A 9,578-nucleotide genomic window follows, 5' to 3' on the forward strand; every position below is an offset into this window, starting at 1 on the left:
TAGTTCCACATCAGTAAAATGAAGATAATAATTATATTTAGCTTATAAAGTGCATGAGTACCTTCCCATATATATCTAATAATAGGGGCTTCTATACAGCTTTATATTTCAGCTAAGGGTTAATAGAAATGAATTAACCTTTTAAAAGATCATTTTCTGATGGAAACTGTGATAGTTAATTGTATGTGTCAACTTCACTAGGACTCAAGGTCCTCAGATATTTAGGTGACCGCTATTCTAGGTGTGTCTGTGAAGGTGTTTCTGAATGAGATTAACATTGGAATTGGTACTGAGTAAAGCAGACTGCTCTCCCCAACGTGGGTGGGTCTCATCCAATCTGTTGAAGGCCTGGCTAGAACCAAAGACAGGGTACGGGAGAATTCACTCCCTCCATTTGACTGTTTTTGTTCTGGAACATTGTCTCTTCAGGCTCTCAAAACTTCGGACCCAGACTGGAACTATACCACGGGCTCTCCTGAGTCTTCACTTGCCGACAGCAAATCAGGCTCCACAATCAAGTGAGTCAATTCCTTATAATAAATCTCTATATACACTGCCTTGACTCATGATGGGGTTACAGCCTGATAAGGTAAAACATACAGTTGGTGATGGAAAAAAGAAAAAGAAAGTGCATTGAATACACCTAACCTCCCAAACCTCCCAATACTAGCCTTGCCAGTTTCTACTGAATGTATGTTGCTTTCATACCACCGTAAAGTCAAAGATTGTAAGTCAAACCATTGTAAGTAGGTTCTGTATGTATATATACTGTTTCTCTGGAAGAACACTGACTAATACAGAAACCAAGCGAGAAACTACACTAATTTGTATAAAATATTCTCAAAAGTTTATAATTAATGAGAAATTCCAAATGAGTTAATGTTTCTAAGCATCATGATTTATTATGTTTTATGTCAGAAGAAAGACATGCAGAACATTAGTTTTGCCTACTTATTTGAAAAGGTGAAAAAGTCATGAAACCAATGGAAAGGGCCTGATTTTGTATACTAATTAAGGAATCTGCCTGGTTGTGAGGGTGATATTCACTAGAAACTGTCAAAAAAAATTGTTTTTAAGCTTATTCAATTTGGTAGTCATAATTTTTCAGTCACCACTTTGGAATTTATAATTTAAGTGTCCTAAACCATTTTATAATAACTTGGAGCTGGTCTTTGGTGTTAGACTACAAAAATAGCAGAGTAAAATGTTTGGAATATATAGATTTCAAATCCCTTAAAAGTGAACAGCTTGTGCTGAGATAGTCCTATAAAGATTTCCAATGCTGTTCAAAAACTCTGGTGTTCTGGATCTCTTAGAAATCCAACTCTATGCAAGGCATCTATTATTTTTAATACTAAGCTTTATTTTCAATATACTGTATATTATTATATTTACCGGAAGCACATTCATTTAGGTAACTGACTTTAGATGTCGGGGTCCAACCCCAGCAGGTCCAGGGGTCCCCAAAGGTGTGGACGGAGTCGGCGAAGAAGGAATGACACGGAGACAGCGTTCAGTTGATCAGCAGCCTAGCCAGGATCTCTAGCCAAGTTCTGGTCAGGATCTCCAGCCAGGTTCTGTGTCCATGTTCTCTTGCTAGGTTCTCCAGGTTCTCCAGCCAGGTTCTGTAGCCATGTTCCCTCGCTAGGTTCTCCAGCCAGGTTCAGTCACCAGGTTCTCCAGCCAGGTTCAGTCACCAGGTTCTAGTCAGGTTCTCTTGCCATGTTCTATCCAGGTTCTGTAGCCAGGTTCTGTCTCTACGTTCTTCAGCCATGTTCTCTCGCTAGGTTCTGTCTCTAGGTTCTGTTGCCAGTTTCTGTCCAGGATCTTTTGCCATGTTCTCTCTGTCTCTAGGTTCTGTGTAGGTTCTGTCTTCTTCGTTCTGTCTTCTGAGTTCTGTCTTCTGTTGTCTTGTTACAACTGTATTTATACCAGTTGATTCAATCCTATCAATCTCTATTCCAAAGGTTAGGGCGTTTCTTATCTCCATTCCAGAGAGTAAAGATTATGTAGCGTAAGCATGATTGTTCGTAGTTAAAGTGATTAATTACCCGCCTGGCACTTAGTTAAGAGGTTTTATTCCCTCCCTAACTTCAGGGGAAAATCCCTACCTGAGGAAACAACCTTTCTCAGAGACCTTGGTTAAAATACATAGTGCCAAGAAGGTGAGCAAACATATTAAGAACAGTATGCCATATATGCCAGGTCCCTTGAAACAGCAAGCATGGACCGGCTCCCGGCAAATTCCCCCTTTTTTATTTTTTAAAATCAGACATTAAAAAGAAAAACCCGAAATGCTCTCTTGTATCCATTTTAAGAGTAGGATTGGCGCTTTCCGCTATTACCTGAGTCCTGATCTATCACCCCAGGGAGAGCTTGCCAATCCTGCACTTTCCCAGGGTGGAAAGGCTGCAGTGGGGTTAAGGATAAGGCTCCTTGGGCCAACCTCCTCCCATGCCTTTACATTTACCTTTCCTTCCTCAGAAGAGCATGGACATACTTCTTGTATAAAAAGTTCTCTCTGACTGGGAGTAACCTTAATTCCTCTGCTAGCAAGCATATGTGTTAAAAGATCAATACAGAGTCTTCTTTCTTTGGACTCAGTGTGGCACATCTTCTCAATCTAAGTTCTGTACTATCCACCTTTTTACCCTACTTATCCTCTATAGGGGGGTTTGCAGCACCCTGGTGGAGTCCTATCCGTCCCGAATGTGGGGGTTCTCAATGGGGGGGGCTTACCTAGGGGAATCCTGTTCCAGGGGTTCCCAAAGGTGTGGACGGAGTCAGCGAAGACTATCCACCCTCTTCCTATGGTGGAGTCCGATCCGTCCCGAGTGCGGGGCGCTTACCTAGGGGTCCCTGTTCGGGCGCCATATGCCGGGGTCCAACCCCAGCAGGTCCAGGGGTCCCCAAAGGTGTGGACGGAGTCGGCGAAGAAGGAATGACATGAAGACAGTGTTCAGTTGATCAGCAGCCTATCCAGGATCTCTAGCCAGGATCTCCAGCCAAGTTCTGGTCTGGATCTCCAGCGAAGTTCTGGTTTGGATCTCCAGCCAGGTTCTGTGTCCATGTTCTCTTGCTAGGTTCTCCAGGTTCTCCAGCCAGGTTCTGTGTCCATGTTTCCTCACTAGGTTCTTCAGCCAGGTTCTGTCCAGGTTCTCCAGCCAGGTTCAGTCACCAGGTTCTAGTCAGGTTCTCTTGCCAATTTCTGTAGTCAGGTTCAGTCCAGGATCTTTTGCCATGTTCTCTCCAGCGAAGTTCTTCTGTCTGTAGGTTCTGTCTTCTAAGTTCTGTGTGTAGGTTCTGTCTTCTAAGTTCTGTCTTCCTACATCTGTATTTATACCAGTTGATTCCAATCCTATCAATCTCTATTTCAAAGGTTAGGGCGTTTCTTATCTCCATTCCAGGGAGTAAAGATTATGTAGCTTAAGCATGATTGTTCATAAAGTGATTAATTACCCTCCTGGCACTTAGTTAAGAGGTTTTATTCCCTCCCTAACTTCAGGGGAAAATCCCTACCTGAGGAAACAACCTTTCTCAGAGACCTTGGTTAAAACACATAGTGCCAAGAAGGTGAGCAAACATATTAAGAACAGTATGCCATATATGCCAGGTCCCTTGAAACAGCAAGCATGGACCGGCTCCCGGCATTTAGATATTCTCCGAAAAAAGTTGTTATATTCACTTGTAAACAATAGAATTAAACAGTGCATTCTGGAAAGTTCTCATCAGGATATTTTGTTCTGTCAGTTACTTCTGTTGATAACCTCTTAGTTCTTGATGGAATATATTGAGGCAGTGATACTGTTGGTTTGCATTTCATTTTTTTGTGGTATCTGCTTGCCTGTGATTATTAGTCAAAGTAAGTAAGCCTCTTGAAAATGTTTTAGTATGCTGTTTAAAACATTCTAAATGTTGTGCCATTTCAGTATGTTCTGGTTAGCTATCTACCCTGTTGGCTTTGATACTTGCTTATAATTGAGGTCTGTTTTCGGGGGGTTTTTTGCAAACACTTCAAGCTCCTTTTAAATTAACTTTATCGTTTTGATTTCAATGAATTAATAGCTTCACATTTAAATTGCTGGTGAGCCCGGCCAGTGTGGTTCAGTGGTTGAGCATCAACCTATGAAGCAGGAGGTCATGGTTCGACTCCTGGTCAGGGTACATGCCCGGGTTGTGGGTTGGATCTGGAGTGGGGAGCGTGTAGGAGGCAGCCAATCAATGATTCTCTCTTATCATTGACTAGGGGCCCGGTGCACGAAATTCGTGCACTGGGTTGGGGGGGGGGGGAGTGTCCCTCAGCCCAGCCTGCCCCCTCTCACATACTGGGAGCCCTCAGGCGTTGACCCCCATCACCCTCCAATCGCAGGATCGGCCCCTTGCCCAGGCCTGACGCCTCTGACAGAGGTGTCAGGCCTAGGCAGGGGACCCTCATTTTCCCCCATCACTGGTTCTGACCCCCGCCCAGGCCTGAGCCTCTGGCCCAGGAATCATGCCTGGGCAGGGGACCCCCATCTCCCTCTGATCGCTTGCTCCACCCCCTGCCCAAGCCTGACGCCTCTGACCCAGGCTTCAGGCCTGGGCAAGGGGACCATCATATCCCCCCAATCCCCGGCTCCGCCCCCCACCCAGGCCTGATGCCTCAGCCAGAGGAGTTGACCCTCATCACCCTCCAATCACCAATCACCGGATCGGCCCCTTGACCAGGCCTGAGGCCTCTGGCAGAGGTGTCAGGCCTGGGCAGGGGACCCCCAGCTCCCCGCGGTTGCAGGCTCCGCCCCTGCCCAGGCCTAACGCCTCTGGCTGAGGCGTCCGGCCCGGGCAGCGGGGACCTGCAGTGGCAGCGGGGGGCGCCGCGATCGTGGGCTTCGCTTTAGGCCCAGGCAAGGGACCCCTAGCTCCTGGGACTGCCAGCTTCGACCGTGCCCAGCTCCCATCGCTGGCTCCACCCCTACTTCCTGCTATCACTGGCCAGGGCGGAAAAGGCGCCTGATTCTCCAATCATGGCTGGGGGGCAGGGCAAAGGCGGCCCTGGGGCCGCCTTTGCCCTGCCCCCCAGCTCTTAGCTCCCCCCTGGGTATCCGATCACTGTCAGTGGCAGGGGGCTTCTTCTTGCTTTCCCTTTCTCCTCCCAGCATTGTGCCTACATATGCAAATTAACCGCCATCTTGTTGGCAATTAACTGCCAATCTTAGTTGGCAGTTAACTGCCAATCTTAGTTGGCAGTTAATTTGCATATAGCCCTGATTAGCCAATGAAAAGGGTAGCGCCGTACGCCAATTACCGTTTTTCTCTTTTATTAGTGTGGATGTTTCTATCTCTCTCTCCTTCTCCCTTCCTCTCTGAAATCCATAAAAATATATTAAAAAATAAATAAATTGCTGGTGAAAATTTCATAGCAAGTGTCTGAATGATGACATAAGGCTATATTTATTACAAATATAGATGAAACAAATATTCTGATTTATGACTTCTCCAGTGGTTCAATAAAAATGAATATTATAGCCCTAACCAGTTTGGCTCAGTGGATAGAGCATTGGCCTGCGGACTCAAGGGTCCCAGGCTCAATTCCAGTCAAGGGCATGTACCTTGGTTGCGGGCACATACCCAGTAGGGGGTGTGCAGGAGGCAGCTGATGGATGTTTCTCTCTCATTAATGTTTCTAACTCTCTATCCCTCTCCCTTCCTCTCTGTAAAAAATCAATAAAATATATTTAAAAAGTGAATATTATCTCTCTCTCTCTTCTCTCTCTCTCTCTCTCTCTCTCTCTCTCTCTCTCTCTCTCTCTCTATATATATATATATATATATATAACCAGTCAACTGGTAGCTATGATGCACACTGACCACCAGGGGGCAGATGCTCAATGCACAAGCATGGAAACATGGAACAGACTGATGAATCTCAGAGGGGAGTGGGAGGGAGAAGGGGGAAGAGGGAGAGTGGGAAGAGATTAACCAAAGATCTTATATGCATACTCGAGGCCTGGCATGCACCGCTGGGATCCCCCGGCCTGGCCTGCGTCCTCTCGCAATCTGGGACCCCTCAGGGGATGTCAGACTGCCAGTTTTGGCCCGATCCCTGCAGGTCATGCCAAGGGACCCCACCAATGCACAAATCCGTGCACTGGGCCTCTAGTATATATATGAATTAAAAGTCCTGTATAAGTATAATTAATTCAAGAACTTTACAGGAAGTAAGAAATTTTCTATGCCTGATTAATTTAGTGAGATTAATGTATTGCAACTATTAACACATATAAACTATTTCACCATGAACCACAATTTATACAAATGTATATACAAAGAGTTGGATGGCTTGAATAAAAATATTAAACAATAAAAATAAAACATTTATATGTATAATAAGGAATTAAATGTTCATTGTATGGATATAGTGCATTTAGTTTATTCATTAATTAATGGGCATTTGGGTTATTTCCACTTTTGGAGTATTATGAATAATGTTGCTATGAACACTCATATACAAGTTTTTGTGTGGATGGATGTTTTTCTTGGTGGGGGAGGTATTTACCTAGGAGTGGAGCTGCTGGGTCATATAGTTACTTCACATTTAACATTTTGAGTAAGTGCCAAACTGTTTTTCATAGCAGCTGCATTATTTTATTATCCCACCAGCAAGATAAGAGGGTTCCAATTTCTCTACATTCTTGCCAACACTTATTATCCTTTTATAATTATCAATAGAGGCCCGGTGCACGAAATTCATGCACTGGGCGGGGGGGGGGGGGTCCCTCAGTGTGCCCTGTGCCCTCTCACAGTCTGGGAGCCCTGGGGGGATGTCCAACTGATGGCTTAGTGGGCTAGGAGAGCAGGTTTAGCAGCACCCCCGGCAAGGTTTAGTGCACTTCTGCTGCGGAGACGGTACCTCTGCTGTTGGTGAGGGGGCTTTAGGGGGGATGAGTCTGACCCTGAGGGGCCGCTTAGGCCTGCCTCCACCCAGGTCTGGAGTTGTAGGGAGGAGAGGCGTGCCTGGCCCCAGCAGAGGGGGCCCAGCAGCGGCAGGCCATGGGCCTCGGGGGTGCTGATGGGTTGTCCCAGGCGTGCTATTGTTGTGGGCGCCCCTGGCGGGAGGGGCAGGGGAAGAGATTGGGAGCCGGAGATATGGGCTGCAGCTACCCCCAAGGCTGGGTCTTCTCCTGTCTGGTCAGCCTCCCTGTCCCCCCGGGGGTATGGGGGCTGTGGTAGGGTGTCCGTGCAGGGGGATTGGAAGAGCTCCCGGTGGCCGCTTCCTCTTCCCTCTTTGCAGTCCGGGCTCCTGTCAAGCATTCTCCTCAGACCCCCGGGAACTTGGCTCCGGCCGCTCTGTCCCTCCATGGCTCTCTGCAGCCCCTGCCCCACTCAGCTCTCCCGGCCGCCCTCCTGTCAGGAGGCTGCCAGGATGCCCTGCTGTGGGGCCACCGGGGAGTATGCCCTAAGCCTTACCTAAGCCCCTGGCCCTGCACGCACGGGCCGGTGGGCCCCCCTCTTTGCTCTTCGCTCGCCACACTGGCCTTCGCTCGCTGCTCCTGCCCGGGGCCAGCCGGCTTTGCTCCATTGCTTGGTGCCTACATATGCAAATTAACCACCATCTTTGTTGGCGGTTAACCACCAGCTTTCTTGGCAGTTAATTGCATATCGCCCTGATTAGCCAATGGGAAGTGTAGCAGAGGTACGGTTAATTACCCTTTTTGTCTTTCATTAGATAGGGTCATTGCCATCCTAGTGCGTGTAATGTAGTATATTACTAAGGTTTTGATTTTATTTTTACTGATGACTAATGATGTTGAGCACCTTGGCTATTTATGTGTCTTCTTTGGAGAAATGTCTATTGAAATCCTTGGCTCATTTAATTTTTTTTTAAACATATTTTATTGATTTTTTACAGAGAGGAAGGGAGAGAGATAGAGAGTTAGAAACATCGATGAGAGAGAAACATCGATCAGCTGCCTCCTGCACATCCCCCACTGGGGATGTGCCCGCAACCCAGGTACATGCCCTTGACCGGAATCGAACCTGGGACCTTCCAGTCCCCAGGCCGACACTCTATCCACTGAGCCAAACCGGTTTTGGCCTTGGCTCATTTTAAAATTGGGTTATTTGTCTTTTTATTTAACTTTAAATTTGTTATATATTCTAGATAAAAGACCTTTATCAGATGTATTGTTTACTAATACTGTCTCCGCTTCTGAGGGTTGTCTCTTCACTTTCTTGATAGTTTATTTTAACTAATCAAAGGTTTTGATTTTGATGAAGCTCAATTTCTCTATTTTTCTTTGGTTGCTTTGCTTAAGTGTCATTTCTGAGAAATGTCCCCTAATTAAGGTCGCAAAGGCTCATTCAGCTGTTTTCTTCTAAGAGGTTTTCAATTTTAGCTCTTACATTTTCATCCATATTGAGTTAAGTTTTGTATGTGTTGTTAGGTAAGAATCTAAATTCATTTTTTTTGCATATAGATATTCAGTTGACTCAGCACCATTTTTTGAAAAACTATTATTTCTCCATTGAATGGTCTTGGCACCATATCAAAATCAGATGACCACCACAGAATTTACAATACAAAGAGTGAACCCTAATGTAAATCATGGACTTTAGTTAATAAATATCAATATAGGTTAATCCTTTGTAATAATTGTGTCATAAGATGTCAATAATAGTGAAAACTATGCAGTGAGATAAGGGGTATCTGGAAACTCTCTGTACTTTGTTCTGTTCTAAAAAAATAAAGTATTATGTTTTAAAATTAATTTTTTAAAAGTCAATTGACCATAGATATATGGGTTTATTTCTATTCTGTCAATGTATATGTCTATCCTTATGGAAGTACATTGTTATATTTTTTGCTGTAGCACTGTAATTACTAATCCAAGAAGTGTGAGTCCTTGTAAACATGTGTTAATAGATACATAATATAAAAAGTAAATCCTGCCCAGTCAGTGTGGCTCAATGGTTGAGCATTGACCTATGAACCAGGAGGTCATGATTTGGTTTCAGGTCAGGGCACGTGCCTAGGTTGGGGGCTTGACCCCCATCCAGTAGGGAGGGTGCAGGAGGAAGCCAACTGTGTTTCTCTCTCATTGATGTTTCTTTTTCATATTTTTAAACATATTTTTATTAATTTCAGAAAAGAAGGGAGAGGGAGAGATAGATAGAAACATCAATGATGAGAAAGAATCATTGATCAGCTGCCCCCTGAACATCCCACACTGGAGATCAAGCCCGCAACCCAGGCATGTGCCCTGACTGGGAATTGAACCATGACCTTCTGGCTCATAGGTCAACACTCAACCATTGAGCCATGCCAGTTGGGCCTCTCTCACTGATGTTTCTATCTCTCTATCCTCTCTCCTTTCTTCTCTGATATCAGTAAAAATATAAAATTAAAAAAACAAATATCTTTAAAAAGCAAATTCTGATATCAATAATAAAGTGTGTTTTGGGGAAGTAAAAGTGTTGACTTTCTGTGTGTAATTGAAGTCAAGTTGTTTTTAATTTGAAGTAGACTAACTTGCTGGGTGACTTGGACAAATTTTCTATTGCTTCATCAGTAAAATGGTAGTATTTACATACTTCCAAGG

This window comes from Myotis myotis, unplaced genomic scaffold (genome assembly GCF_014108235.1).
Source record: "Myotis myotis isolate mMyoMyo1 unplaced genomic scaffold, mMyoMyo1.p scaffold_m19_p_1, whole genome shotgun sequence".
NCBI lineage: Eukaryota > Metazoa > Chordata > Mammalia > Chiroptera > Vespertilionidae > Myotis > Myotis myotis.